The sequence below is a fragment of the Vitis vinifera genome, chromosome 1 (assembly GCF_030704535.1).
Source record: "Vitis vinifera cultivar Pinot Noir 40024 chromosome 1, ASM3070453v1".
NCBI lineage: Eukaryota > Viridiplantae > Streptophyta > Magnoliopsida > Vitales > Vitaceae > Vitis > Vitis vinifera.
In genome coordinates, this window is record NC_081805.1 from 18,772,167 (window position 1) to 18,785,217 (window position 13,051).

Below are 13,051 nucleotides of genomic sequence, written 5' to 3' on the forward strand. Positions count from 1 at the left end.
GAATGTTTGTAATTAATTTTTTTTTTGTACATAGAAAATAGAGAGCAACTAGAAAAATATTTATTCCATTGTGTTTTTAATATTCAAATGTATATATAATAATTTTTTTCCTTCAGTAATAATCATTTGTATAGTTTTAGGACTTAATTATTATAATAATAATTAAATAGTACAAAATATGGTAATAGGTTCATTTTCCATTAAAAACTAAAAATTATAATAAAATAATATTAAATTTTTTGTAGGCAACCTTGACAGATGGCTAATGCCTAATATTGACATCTACAATAGCTAGAAACCTTGACATATTATACTTATCCTTAACATTTGTTGCAGCAACCTTGATAGATATACCCTATCTAGATGGTGAAAAACTGTCAATGAAAGCCTTTTTTCTTGTAGTGTCTGTAACAAAAACAAGAAAAGACAACAACGTGACCGATCATATAGGTGTGATCTTTGAAGAATACAATATTGAACTATCAAGATTGAAGGGACAATGTGCAGTTTATGATGAAGACAAGACAAGACAATTATCTGACCAATCGTACATGTCCACTCTACACCGAAAGTGAAACTGAACTATCATGACCAATTCGACAGGGTAATATCTATGACAAAGTCAAGACAGGACAACAACATGACCAGTCATACAGGTTCACTCCACACCAAAAATGAAACTGAATTGTCATAACTGATCCGACAAGGTATGGTCTAAGACGAAGACTAGACAAGACAATAACATGAATTATCGTACAAATGCGGTCTACGTCGAAATAGAAATTGAACTATCATGACCGATCGAATAACATGTTGTATATCACAAAAACTAGATAAGACAATGATGTGACTGATCGAACAAATGTGATCTCAAAATACGACAATGAACTATCAAGACTGATAAGATAATGTGTGGTCTATGACAAAAACTAGACAAGACAACGACATGACCGATCTTATAGGTCCTCTCTACATGAAAAATGAAATTGAACTGTCATGATTGATCCAATAAGATATGGTTTATAACAACAACCAAATAGGACAATAACTTGACTAACCATACAGGTACGATCTACATCGAATTGAAATGTCATGACTGATCGAACGGGATGTGGTATATTAAGAAAAGCAAACAAGGCAATGACATGACAGATAATACGTATGTGATCATCGAAGAATACTATACTGAATTTTTAAGACAGATCAGATAGTGTGTGTTCTATGATGAAGACAAGACAGGACAATGACGTGACCAATCGTACATGACCGCTCTATGTTAAAAACAAAACTGAACTGTCATATCCGATTCGATATGGTACGGTCTATAATGAAAACCAGACATGACAATGACTTGACTAATCATATAAGTATGGTCTATGCCAAAATAAAATTGAACTGTCATTACCGATCGAATAAGACGCAATCTATCATGAAAAGAAGACAAGGCAATGATATGATCAATTAGACATTATTATGTTTATTACGAAAAATAGATAGGACAATGACATGACCAATTGTACAAGTGTGTTCCCCATAAAATACAATACTGAATTGTCAATACCGATCAAACAGTGTGGTCTATGACAAAGATGGGATAAGACAACGACATGTCCAATTATACAGGTCTGCTCTATGCCGAAAAGAAATTGAACTTCCATAATTAATCTGATAAGGTACGGTCTACGACGAAGTCCAAATAGGATAATGACATGGGTTATCATATAGGTGCGATCTACACCGAAATCAGAACTGACCTATCATGACTGATCAGACAATATGTAATCTATCACATAAACCAGACAGGACAACAACGAGAATGATCATACGATGTGGTCTATGATGAAATGATATAGGACAATGACATGACCGATCAGACAAGGTTGTTCTACGTCGAACAGTCATGACGAAGACATGACTGATCATCGGATAGGATGCGTTATATCATGAAAACCAAATAGGACAATGTCATGACCAATCATAATAGAGTGATCTTTGCATAATACAATACTGAATTGTCAAGACTGATCAAATAATGTGTGGTCTATGACGAAGACAAGATAGGACAATGATTAATTGGACAAGATGTGGTCTATCACAAAAATCGAACAAGACAACAATGTGACTGATCGTACATGTGTGATGTCTAAAGAATACGATACTGAACTGTCAAGACCGATTGGATAATGTGTGGCCTATGATAAAGACGAAATAGGACAATGACATGACCAATCGTGTAGGTGTGATCTCTAAATAACACGATGTTAAACTGTCAAGAGACAGTGTGTGGTCTATGATAAAGACAAGATAGGATAACGATGTGGTCGATCGTGCAAGTCCACTTTACGTAGAAAATGAAACTAAACTGACATGATTGATCTAACAGGGTACACCCTACAACGAAATTTAGATAAGAAAATGATGTGACTAATCTTATAGATACAGTCTACACCGAAATCGAAACTAAATTATCATGACCAATTAGATAGGATGCAGTTTATCATGAAAACTAGACAAGACAACCACGTGATCAATCATACAAGTGTGTTCTTCAAAGAATACAATACTAAAGTATCAACATCGATTGGACAATGGGTAGTCTACGACAAAGACGAGACAGGACAACAACGTGACCGATTGTACAAGTCCACTTTACACTAAAAATGAAACTGAACTTTCATTACTAATTTGACAGGGTACGGTATAAGACGAAAATCAAATAGAACAATGACATGACTAATCGTACAAGTGTGATCTATGCCAAAATTGAAACTGAACTGTCATGATCGATCGGATAGCATGTTGTGTATCGCAAAAACCAAGTAGGATAATGACGTGATCGATCGAACAAGTGTGATCTCTACAAAATGTGATACTGAATTGTCAAGACTAATAAGATATTATGCAATCTGTGACGAAGACAAGATAGGACAATGATGTGATCGATTATACTATTCCCCAAAATGTCGAAAACGAAACTAAACTGTCATGACCGATGCAATAAGGTATGGTCTATGACAAATACCAAGCAAGACAACAATGTGAATAATCGTACAAGAGCAGTCTACGCTGAAATTAGAATTGAATTGTTATGATTGATTGGACAAGATGCGATCTATTACGAAAAATAGACATGACAACGACCTAATCAATCGTACTTGTGTGATCACCAAAGAATACAATACTGAACAATCAAAACTAATCAGATAGTGTGCGATCTATGATGCAGATGAGACATGATAATGACGTGATTGATTGTACAAGTCTGCTCTATACCTAAAACAAAACTGAATTGTCATGTCAGATTTGATACGGTACGATCTATGATGAAATGAAACTGAACCGTCATGTCCAATTCGACATTGTACAATCTATGATGATGACCAGATGGGACAATGACATGACTTATCGCATAGGTACAGTGTACACCGAAATCGGAACTGAACTATTATGATTAATCGAATATGGTGTAGTTTATCACAAAAAAAATCACAAGACAACAACGTGACCAATCATATAGGTATGATCTCCAAAGAATACGATACTAAATAGTTGACATTGATCGAATAATGTGCGGTCTATGACGAAGACGAGACAGGACAACGACGTGACTGATCATATAGGTCTGCTCTATGCTGAAAATGAAATTGAACTGTCATAACCAATCTGATAGGGTACTATCTACGATGAAGTCAAGATAGGAAAACAACGTGACCAATCGTACAGGTTTTCTCCACGTTGAAAATGAAACTAAATTGTCATGACTTATCTGATAAGGTACAATCTAAGACAAAGACAAGACAATGACGTGGCTAATTGTACAAGTTCGGTCTACGCCGAAATCGAAATTGAACTATCATGAACGATTGGACAAAATGTAGTTTATCATGAAAACCAAACAAGACAACGACATGACCAATCATACAGGTGTGATCTCTACAGAATACGTTACTCAACTATCAAGACTAATCAGACAGTGTGTGTTCTATGACAAAGATAAGAAAACACAACGACATGACCAATCATACTGGTCCGTTCTACACCGAAAAGAAATTGAACTATCATGACCGATCTAATAGTGTACGGTCTACAACGAAGTGCAAATAAGAAAACAACGTGACTGTGTGGTCTTCACATAAATCAAAACTGAACTATCATGACCGATCAGATAGAATAAGGTTTATCATGAAAATCAGACTAGGCAATGATGTGACTAATCATACATGTGTAGCCTATGATGAAAAAGAGATAGGATAACAACATGATCGATCATACAGGTATGTTCTATGCCGAAAACAAAATTGAACTGTAATCGATCCGACAGGGTACAGTCTATGATGAAGATTAGAAAAGACAACGAATTGATTGATTGTATAAGTGCAATCTCTGCCGAAATCGGAACTTGACTATCATGATCGATCGGGCAAGATGCAATGTATCACAAAAACCATATAGGACAACGACGTGACCGATCATATAGCTATGATCTTCATAGAATACGATATTGAACTATCAAGACCGATCAGATAGTGTGTGGTCTATGACAAAGACAAGACAGGGCAATGACATGACAGATCATACTGGTCTGCTCTATGTTGAAAACAAAACTAAACTATCATGATCAATTTGGTAAGGCATGATCTACGATGAAGTCCAAACAAGAAAATGATGTGATTGGTCATACAAGTGCGGTGTATGCTAAAATCGAAACTAAATTGTCATTATTGATTGGACAAGATGCGATCTATCACAAAAACCAAATAGGACAATGACGTGACCGATCGTACAAATGTGATCTCTGTAGAATACGATACTGAACTATCAAGACTGATAAAACAATGTGTGGTTTATGATGAAGATAAAAAAGGACAACAACGTGACCAATCATATTGGTCTGCTTTACACCGAAAAGAAATCAAACTATCATGAACGATTCGATAGGGTGTGGTCTACGATGAAATCCAAACAAGAAAACAATGTGACTGATTGTATAGGTGTGATTTTCATCGAAATCGAAACTAAACTATCTTGACCAATCAGATGGAATGCAGTCTATCATGAAAATCAGACTAAGCAATGATATGATTAATCATACAGGTGTGGTCTATGACCAAAAGGAGACAAGACAACAACGTGATCGATCGTACAAGTCCATTCTATGCCAAAAACAAAATTGAATTGTCATGACTGATCCAATAGGGTACGGTCTATGACGAAGACCAGAAAAGACAATAACATGAGTAATCGTACAGGTGCAATATACTCTAAAATCGGAACCGAACTGTCATGATCAATCGAACAAGATGCAGTTTATCATTAAAGCAGACGGGACAATGATGTGATCGATCGTAAAAGTGTGATCTTCATAGAATACAATACTAAACTATCAAGACTGAATGGACAATGTGTGGTTTATGATGAGGACGAGATAAGACAATGATGTGACAGATCATACTGTTCCACTCTACGCTGAAAACAAAATTGCACTATCATGACCGATTCAATAGGGCATGATCTACGATGAAGTCCAAACAAAACAATGACATGATTGGTCATACAAGTGTGATGTACACTCAAATCAAAACTAAATTGTCATGACTAATCAAACAAGATGCAATTTATCACGAAAATCAGATAGGACAACGATGTGACCAATCGTATAGGTGTGATCTCTATAGAATACGAGATTGAACTATCGAAACTAATCACATAGTGTGTGGTCTATGAAAAAGACGAGACAAGACAATGACGTGACTAATCGTATAGGTCCACTTTACGTCGAAAATGAAACTAAACTATCATGATTGATCTAACAAAGTATGGTCTATGATGAGGACTAAAAAAAACAATGATTTGGCTAATCATACAGGTGCAGTTTACATCAAAATTGGAATTGAACTTTCATGTCCATCGAATAGGATGCAGTCTATCACAAAAACTAGACAAAACAACAATGTGACCGATTGTACAGGTGTTATCTCTACATAATATGATATTGAACTATCAAGACTGATCAAACAGTGTGTGGTCTATGACAAAGATAAATCAGGACAATGACGTGACCAATCATACAAGTCCGTTCTACGTTGAAAAGAAATTGAATTGTCATGATCGATTCAACAAGGTACAGTCCACGAGAAAGTCCAGATAAGAAAATGATGTGACTGATTGTATAGGTGTAATCTTCGTTGAATTCGAGACTGAACTGTCATGACTGATCGGACATGATGTGGTCTATCATGAAAACCAGACAAGACAACGACGTGACTGGTCGTAGAGGTGTGATCTTTGTAGAATATGATATTGGACTATTGAGTCTGATCAGACAATGTGTGGTCTATGATGAAGACGAGACATGAAAACGACATGACCGATCATATAGGTCCACTCTACGTTGAAAAGAAATTGAACCGTCATGACCAATCTCACAAGGCATGGTCTATGATGAAGTCCAAGCATGAAAATGAAGTGATTGATTATACAGGTACGGTCTATGATGAAAATGAGACAGGACAATAACATGATCGATCGTACAAGTCTACTCTATGCCAAAAATGAAATTAAATGGTCATAATCGATTCGATAGGGTACGGTCTATGACAAAGACCAGAAAAAACAACAACGTGAGTGATTGTACAGGTACGGTTTACACCGAAATCAGAATTGACCTGTCATGACTAATCGGAGAGGATATGGTTTATCACAAAAACCAAACGGGACAACGATGTGACCAACATACAAGTGTGATCTCTGTATAATAAGATACCAAACTGTCAAGACCGATCGAACAATGTGTGGTATATGACGAAGACAAGACAAGACAATGACGTGATCAATCGCAAGTGAGCATAAAAAGTGTTAACTACTTCATCATAATCTGTGGGATATAAACCTCATACTATGATGAGGCACTGGTGTACTAGAAATCATAGGAATTATATGCCTTTAACCCTCTAAATCCATAATATCCTATGTATTATGGGACTATCTTCTAATATATCTTCCAATCTATATCACTCTTTTCCTTATTCCTTATCAAATAGTCTTCATAAAAAATCCGATATTTGTGTTAACAAATAGCTTTTGATGATCCTGACTATAAAGGTAATAACCCAAAAATCCTCTTATATATATCCTATAAACTGATATATCTCTTAAGAAAAAGAAGCATTACATGGTCTATAAGACATATCTCCAAAAGAATTTGAGAAAAATTGAGAAACCTATCCACAATCTCACCATGTCCATCCAAGTTTGATATCTTCTTTCTATCTCTCTATTTTGCAATAAGGACCCTAGTGCACATAATTAGGAAATAATCTTGTGCTCCAACAGAAATATCAACTTACTAGACATATCACCTTGATCTAATAGAAGTGACTTGGTATGTATAGCCAATAGGTTATCCGATCCAGCCTTAAATTCAATGAATGCATCCAAGGCATCGGATTTCCTATGTACATATTCAAACCTAGAGTAATCATCACTAAAGGTGATGAAATACTTATATCCTCCCCATGCATGGACACTAAAAGTTTCATATATTTCAGTATGCACTAACTCCAAACATTCCTTAGCTCTAGTCCTCTTAGTCATTTTACCATCTATACAGGATTCATAGACTAGAAGATCTTCTGGAATTAAAAAGTTCAAACTTTATCAGTCTTTGAATCCTATTTAGATTAATATGACCTAGGTCTAAATACCAAATGCTTAATTAGTGCTAGGTTCAATCCTGAGATCTGTTTATTCTCATCACTTTGCAAAGTAATAATGGAATACATATAAAAGAAAAAAGATATTACCTTCCACTAACCTGCATAACTAGCCTTGCATTTGAAGCTAAGGTAAGTATAATCTCATCATTTAACCTTCTCATTTGTTGAATATCCTATAAGGACTTACAAATAGTAGGTTTGGAATCTATTCGCCATAAATGGTGAAATCCAACACTAAATATTCAAGAACAAGAAAATGATGTATACTTTCCTTTTTCATTTAGGTAAACTGGGCATTTCTTTTCCAGTATCCTAAAAGGTCACAAAGAAATCACTTGCCATTGAGCTTGCTCTCTTATTCCTTCTCTTAAAATTTCCTTATTTGGTGTTGTTGTTGTTCTTTTTGACAAAAGAACCTAAAGAACCTTTGACCTCCATATGAATATCGTATACTCTTTGAGATCCCCTTGGCCATCTCGAAGGAAAATGGCAATGTCTCTAAGATTATATGAATATTGGTGTTCATAACAGTCCTAAGAGTAGCTTTTCAAAGTTGACCTACCCTTATCACCAAATAACCATTGCAAACTAGAAAGAGAATATCAAAGTTTCTAGTAACAGACATGTGTTTCTATTGCAACACATTATCCAAAGATCCAAGTATTAGACACTTGGTCTTCTGATCCATTTAATACCACCTTGATATACCACTATTTCCTTTTGCTAGGTTAGTTCATAAGGAATAGCTAGCTCTTCCTAAACTAGCTTCTATGAAATTAGTTACTTATCTAAAATAAAATTAGTCCAATTAATTAGTTGGGTTTGGTCTATTGTGAGAAAGAGAGTGATAAAAAAATACCAACATGATATTTGTAACAAAGAATATAACCAAGCATATGACATAATTAAGCATTCAAGGCAACTAGTAATTAATTTAGCAAAAATGTAGTACTCTCAAACTACATATCTTTTTGCAAGTATACTAGTATAATAAGAATCAAGCCTACGTGGGGCAAGTCATGACCTTATTATTAGTTAGAAACCCTCCTAGATTGATCTCCTTGCCTTAACCATAAAGGTATATAAAGGTAAGATCAACATTCCTTTTATTTGGCCTATGGACTATGGAAGTGGGACCACGTGGGGCAATTCTACCACTTCATATCCAATGTCAAGTGTATAAATATTGTCCTTGAACTATCAATGTCACCAAGTAAAGAACCTCATCGTGGGGGTGGTCACTCCGACTACAGACATATATAGTCTCCTCCATGTGGAGAGTTCACATCTCCTAATTCTTAGGGCTAACCCATTATGGGGGTGTTGATGAACCCAAATCAAGATGGGCTTGATAATGGAAGTCATGGGCTTGCCTTAGCCTTCTCATACTTAATCTTTTGAGATAAATAAGAGCATTTCAAAACCATTAGTAATTTCCCTAGTGAATAAATTATCTACTTTGAAAATTTCCAAAAATATATATTTCATAATTGGAAACCTAGTGTTATAGGAGAATATGGACATGAAAATTTTAAATTTTCTATGAGAGTAACTTTCAAAAGGAATTTTGATAAAATATCCACTCTCAAAATTTTAAAATCTATTTTCACAAAATTCTCCTTCTATTATACACAACTCTAGTTAATAAATATTTTATCTAAGAAATGTTTCAAAGAAATTTATTTCTATCAAATTACTAAGTCTTTTGGTAATAATCTTTTAATAATAAATTATCTCTAATGAAAATTTTCAAAATATTTATTTTCCAAATTGGAAACTCTTGTGTAATAAGGAAATTACCAATTTATGAGATTTTGAATAATCTTGAGAGCACCTTATCCAAGAAATGAACTTTTGCTTCTCATATTAAAAAATCCTCATAAGATTTACTTTCCTTATTCCTTACACTTTTCCAACTTAATAAAAATTTCCATGGGAATTTCATAATAATTTATTCCATTAAATACTACAAAAAAATAAAACTTTTTAGTAATTTCTTAATGGATAAAATATTCTCTATGAAAAACTCCCAAAAATGTTTATTTCCAAAAAGGAATTAAACAATCCATTATGGAAAGTATTTTTCAAAATATTTTATATCTCTATTTAATTACTAAAACTTTCCAAAGTTATTTTGGTAGCCCTTCTTATCATAAATTTTCTATCATGAGATTTTTCAAATTCGTTATTTATCTTTTAAACCGGGACTCTTGTGCTAAAATAATTGTGTTCTTATTCCTTATCATTAAACTATTCAAATAAAACAATTTCCTCCTTTTCTCTAGGAGGGAGAGCCTAGAAGACTAACTATAGGTATAATTTTCCTTCTCTCATTGAGAAAGAACTGAAAAACCTTCTAAAGTTTAATAAACAAATAGTTTTAAAGAAATAACAATCTTCTTAGTAACAATCAATTTGAATAAATAATTTTGAAAAATATCTTTTCATGAAAATTTACTAAAGATACCAAAAAACCTTTCTTTGGGTTTTAATATTTATTTTGGTAACCATTCTTAATTATAAATTATCTATCATGAATTTCCAAAATTAACTTCTTTTGTTTTTTAAATTGGAATCCTGTGTAAAATATGAAATATACTATTTTATAAAGATTTAGAAAAATAAGAGCTTTTCCTTAAAAGAAAGATTCTATTCTTAGAGATCTCAACAATTTGAGAAGATTTTAAATAAAATTAAAGTTTTTAAGAATTAATTTTAAAAAGTTAAGAAAACTTTTAATCATTTTCGAATTTATTTTTTCTTTAAAATAAAATTTCCTAACCATGCACATTCCAATTTAAATAAGTTTTACAATTTTTTTTTTTTTTTAAAAAAAAGAAAATTTATTTCCAATTAAGAATACCAAAATATCTTGAGGCCATATATGCAATTAATCAAGAGCATATAATAAAAACCAGGGAATAAATAAATAGAAACTTTTCATATGACCTTTAGGAATCTTGTGGCATATTTGGTAATTAAAATTTGGATAAAATCCATATTACCAAAAATAGTCCTGAAACCAAAAATAGGGTTAATGAAAATTGAAAACCCAAAAGGCCTAATTGCCACCAAAATGAGCCCAAAGGGAGAGGCCCAAAATTCAACTCAAACAACCAAAAGGAATTGGACCCATATGCAATCCTATAACAGCATGCTCTTTGTGCAATATTGCTTTAATTGACCATATCTCCCTTGTTTCAACTTCGAATTGCGATCCGTTTGAAGCATTGGATTTCTAACTTCCTAAATTTCAAAACTATAGGTAATTTTCCCCAAGAAACTCAGTGTAAATGGTCCCAATTTTGACTCAAAGTTGACGTCACTTTGCTATCATGGATCTCAAACCAAAAACTTCCAAGAATGCTTCTTTTTTCTTTAACCACCATAAAATCTCAAAAAGAACCTTCAAGATTCTTTCTTTTCTCTTGGGTCACCATAGATGGATACAAAACTGGAATTTTTTACAATAATAAAAATTCCTATGCTCCTTTAAAGGAGCTTACAACACATCTGTTGGAAAAAAAAATTACAATCAATAAAAACCCAATACCCCTTATGAGGTGTACAACCCAATTTAGAGAATCAAAAGGCATAGATCATATCACAATTATAATTAATCAATTCAAATATATTGATATTTAATTGAATGAATAAAAACATTTCATCCCTTAGGGCCATGAGATGAATAAAACAACCCTACAAAACAAAGTTAGCACACCCTAAAATAGATCTAACAAAATAAAACCTACTCTAGGGCTTTAATGCCAGTTGTATGGAACCTCCGATAACTCTATTCCCATGCCTGGATCGTGTAGGGTGAAAGCAAATATATCCCTCTCCTAAGGTTAAATGACTAATTTCTAGGATGATCTATTTTTATAAGAAGACCATAATAGGTTATTGAAAATAGTTGATTATGTCCATTTCTTTTCCTCCCATTCAATAGTTGATTATTGAAAATATATCATCCTAGTGGACAATACCTAGAGTTGCTAGATTATCACTACTTTTGTGAAAATGCTTTTGATCAAGCACAAGTTATCTTTGAAAAATTAGATTAGGTTATAAATTTGATTTTAATATGATGAGAAAATCGATGATCAAACTTATTTATGACTCAATTAACCTATTTATTTAAAATTATTTTTTAAATGAGTCAAATGTAGGTTAAATAAGTTATGATTATAATTAAGGGAATCATGATTATTAAATAAATTAGTTCATGACAAATTTACAAAACAACCTATTTATTAAATATATTATACAAGTTGATATGAATTTGACTCAAAATATGATTATACTTAAACTCATACCCCTAAAAAACTTGCCAAGTTCAAGTCTCGTTAGCAAATCATATTAAACTTTGTGACCCCTATAGGTTACCCTTATCTGATTGTTTAACCCCTAGTAGGTTGAAGGGTTATTGTCTTAGGGAATAAGCACTTTTGGGTGGCACTATTGGTTAGGCAATTGTAATGTTTTAGGTGGTGCGTGACTTCCTCTGGCCTTTTAGGGCTATCTTAACTAGTGGTTGAGAATGGTCAAGTGTGCCCTCTATGAGTAAGATGAGTCAACCTTGTTAATTATAACCACCAATGGCTTTTTTGGCACCTTTATATTAACAAGATTGGACAACTTTGTAGGAACAACCAGTATAGTTGGTTGGTTACTTATGCTGCACTTGGATAGATTCATATGGATTTCCTCGTCGTCTACTTAATACATAAGGGCTGCATTAGATGCATAACTCCTTAATTGCTTACGACTAGGGGATGGACCCATAGCCATGTAGGAGAGCCTAGTTCCATCAATAAGACTAGCTAGCCTAGAAATATGTTAAATAAGCACCCCAATGCACTTCAATTTTGTTTGAGATAATTCTCTATTTTTGACTTTAAGTGAAAGCTGAGTTTAAGCTATTATCATAATTTTTAAAGAATAATATTGATATTATAAAAGTTTTATTAAATATATACATAAGTCAAAATAAAGCTTCTATAATAAGCAGATTTTTTTTTTTTTTTTTGCCTTATTAAGTACAATTAGTCAAATAGATATAAAAACTCTTTTTAAATTAAAAAAATAAGCTTTTAACTTATCAAAAATTAAACTAAAAGGGCCTTCATAGTTTTATGAAAATGACAAATTTTCTTCTCTTTCATTTCATATTATTTTTTCACAGGTTTAATCTTCATGTTATGGATTTTCTTTGTAAAGTGTTCGATGGGAAATCTCAACAAATGCAGTATTTATCATCCATTAAGTTAACGATGATCCGCAAAGATTGGCATTAATAATGGAAGCGTAAGGAAAGAAGAAAGTTTTTGTCTCCG